General features: G+C 46.3%; 1 non-coding gene across 1 annotated transcript; it reads left to right on the top strand.

The window, feature by feature from the left end:
- Positions 1-873: 873 nt before the first annotated feature.
- Positions 874-956, top strand: trnal-uaa (transfer RNA leucine (anticodon UAA)). The gene has a single exon. It is a non-coding gene; the product is annotated as a tRNA-Leu (tRNA).
- The last annotated feature ends 2,341 nt before the right edge of the window (positions 957-3,297 follow it).

The following is a 3,297-nucleotide window of genomic DNA, read 5'->3' as shown; positions in this document are numbered from 1 at the left end:
TATCAACCTGTCCTGCTACTTTCAGGGATTTGTGGACATTCACTTCAAGGTCCCTCACTTCCTCTACACCTCTCAGCATTCACCCATTAATTGTGTATTCCTTTGCTGTGTTTGACCTCACCAAAGGCATCACCTCACACTTCTCCAAGTTGAGTTCCATTTGCCACTTTTCTGCCCACCTGACCAGTCCATTTCTCCAGCTCTCCTAATGAGCATTTCACCACGTGCCTTGAGCTGAGTTACTCATCACAGAATTCCCACTATCTGATTTACTCTTGTAGCCAGAGTATGTATATGAATGGTCCAGTTAAGCTTTTGTCAATGGTAACCCCCAGGATGTTGATGGTGGGGGGATTCAGCGATGGTAATGCTGTTGAACGTCAAGGGGAGATGGTTACATTCTCTCTTGTTGGAGATGGTCATTGCCTGGTACTTATGTGGTGTGAATGTTACTTGCCACTTAGCAGCCCAAGTCTGAATGTTGTCCAGGTCTTGCTGCTTCTGGACACGGACTCCTTCAGTATCTGAGATGTCCCGAATTTGTCCTTTTATGAAACCTTGGTCAGGACTCACTTGGAATATTGTATCCAGTCTTGGTCTCCTCACATGATGGGTGATATTGAGGCTTTGGAAAGGGTACAGAGGAGAGACATTCGACGAATTCCCAGTATAAGACATCTTGGTTATCAAGTTAGACTAAAAGAGTTGGGACCCTACACCTTAGAGAAACCTAGACTGAGGGGTGATCCGATTGAGGTTCATAAATAATGAAGGGTCCAATTTAGCATGGGAGAGGAGTCATAACTTTATGTTGCCAAAGGCCAGATGGCACCCGGATCACATTAAATTTCATTTTCAGTGGTGGGTTAATGTACCAGGATGGCTGAGTGGTTAAGGCGTTGGACTTAAGGTCCAATAGACATGTGTCTGTGTGGGTTCAAACCCCACTCCTGGTATCTGTGCTTACAAAATGTTACTTATTCTTTCCCTGACTTTTGCCTTGCACCATCATCTCTTCTGTCATTTAATCACTCTTGCCTTCCAACTGATCACAACTTCCTATTATTTGATCTGCCCCAGCACCGTTCCTTGGCTCTGCGCTTGCTTATAAACTGGTAAATCTTTAACTTAATCTCCTCTGTACCCTGACAATGACCTTCTCATCCTTCCTGGATTGTGGTTCCTCACAGGATCCGCTGCCTCTCCGACTCCCCTCCAGGTAACTGAAGGCCCTGAGCCTTGGTCTTGCTTTATACGCTAGCTGGTAGTTGATTCCTTGCAGGTCTGCCACCACTCAGGAGAAGCTCAAGACCCAGATCAAGCGAAGTATCAAGAGGAATGTGAACAAAGGCTCCCTGGTGCAGAGCAAGGGACAGGGCTCCTCCGGCTCCTTCAAAATCAGCAAGAAGGAAAACCCAGGGAAAAGTGGGAAAGAAGGTGAAGAAACCAGCAGACAAGAAATCTTTAGTGAAGAAACCAGCAGACAAGAAATCTTCAGTGAAGAAACCAGCAGACAAGAAATCTTTAGTGAAGAAACCAGCAGACAAGAAAGTGACAACAAAGAAAGTAACAGCCAAGAAAACGAGCAGCAAGGCGGCGGCAACGCTAAATAAGGCGGTGAAGAAAGCAGTGCTTCAGAAAAAGTCTCCTGCGAAGAAGGTCAAAAAAGGCAAGAGTGCGGCGGGCGGAAAGGCGCTGAAGAAAGTGCAGACATGGAAGAGCAAGGTCAAGCCGAAAGCAGCGAAGTCTCAGAAAGCAGGGTCTGGAAAGAAGTGAAAGCGCGGGAAACTTGTAAACATCTGAACACAAAGGCTCTTCTCAGAGCCACCCACATCTCTCAGGAAAGAGCTGATCCCCTGATCAAATGATCCCTGTCCCGGCCCCGCCTGCAGATTCCACATGGAAATGATTTGGAGTAAATCCAGGATCCCTGGTGACTCCCCTCCACCCAGCCTTTTCCCCACTCTCTGTAATAAAACAGAGGGATATCCGGCCCTCACTCTAACTGGGGATGTGTTCGGTGCAGTCTCAGTTCACAAATTCAGGGGGAGAGTCTGTAAGACAGTAACACTGGCGGAGAAACCCCACCTCACAACTCAAACCCCAACACATGAGTTTCTCCAATTCAGCTGGAGTCGAGTGACAACAGGAGCTGGGATAGGCTGTGATCGGGAATGTTAGGAATGGATTTGTTCAGGGAGGAATGAACCTGGAATCTCCGAATATAATAGTTCCTTATTTCCCCAGATGACACATTCTGCAGTGAGAGTGAAAAGTCTCTTCACTGCTTCACATTTACTAATTGTTTTGTTCTAGATGAATAATGAGTCAGAGAGTAATGACAGGATCTGAAGCTTCTCTCACACCAGCCCTTGAATGACTCAGTGTGAAGTGTCCAATGTGTGAAGCTACTGCCAGGGTTTGTCAATCTGAACAGTTTCAGCTCAGTTCCTGGGGGCCTGAAATTCCAACAGTTTGACTCTGTCTCTGATTGGTCACCCGCTTCTCAATCCAATTCTTAACCAATCGGAGTGTCACATAAATTAAATAGAAGTTCTCATTGGCTGAAATTTTCCAATTGGAAAAAGCCCGGCAATTCCAGAGCAGGAAGGAATTGAAGTGATGGAAAATTTCAATTTTCAGGCAACAATTTTAAAACCTCTCATTTTATGTTCTGTTTTACTGTATTTACCGTCACAAAATCCTGACGCGATTTTAGGAATCGTTTTCATTTTTCAATCTGTCAACTGTAAGCGGCGGGAGGAAGGTCCGGTTCAGCAATTTAACACGGGACAAATATCAGCTTCCACTCTGTAAAAGGAACAAATTAGCGACTAACCGCTTCTCACCGCTTCTCGGGGACTGACAGAAACGAGCGGTTTCTGATCCTTTCTCCTGAAAGAGGCGGATAATGCTGCAGGGAGCATTGAACTGCCCTTCACTTTCTGGCTGCTAATACACCCCTGACTTTAAACAGTTCAAACAGCGACTGATGCTTCTGTCGGAAAATGAGCAGATTCACCAGAATGATCCCGGTCCATCATGGCCAAAGACATCCAGCTGGCCCGCCGCATCCGCGGGGAACGCACCTAAAACCCAGCTTCAGTAACAAGTGTAACAAGGGCTCTTTTCAGAGCCACCAAATCAGCAAAGGAAAGAGCTGCCATCTCTGTTCATCATCAAACCCATTAGATTGGAGGGGCGGTCACATGGTTTCTGTTTTGTCACATCACTTTCCCGAAAGGCCTGCAGGACTGAGAGCTAATCTGGAATTTAGAAAGCAGCATTACCGGAGAC

The sequence above is a fragment of the Heterodontus francisci genome, chromosome 35, assembly GCF_036365525.1.
Source record: "Heterodontus francisci isolate sHetFra1 chromosome 35, sHetFra1.hap1, whole genome shotgun sequence".
Lineage (NCBI taxonomy): Eukaryota > Metazoa > Chordata > Chondrichthyes > Heterodontiformes > Heterodontidae > Heterodontus > Heterodontus francisci.
The sequence above is the reverse complement of the archived record's forward strand: the minus strand, read 5'-3'. Positions and strand labels throughout refer to the sequence as shown.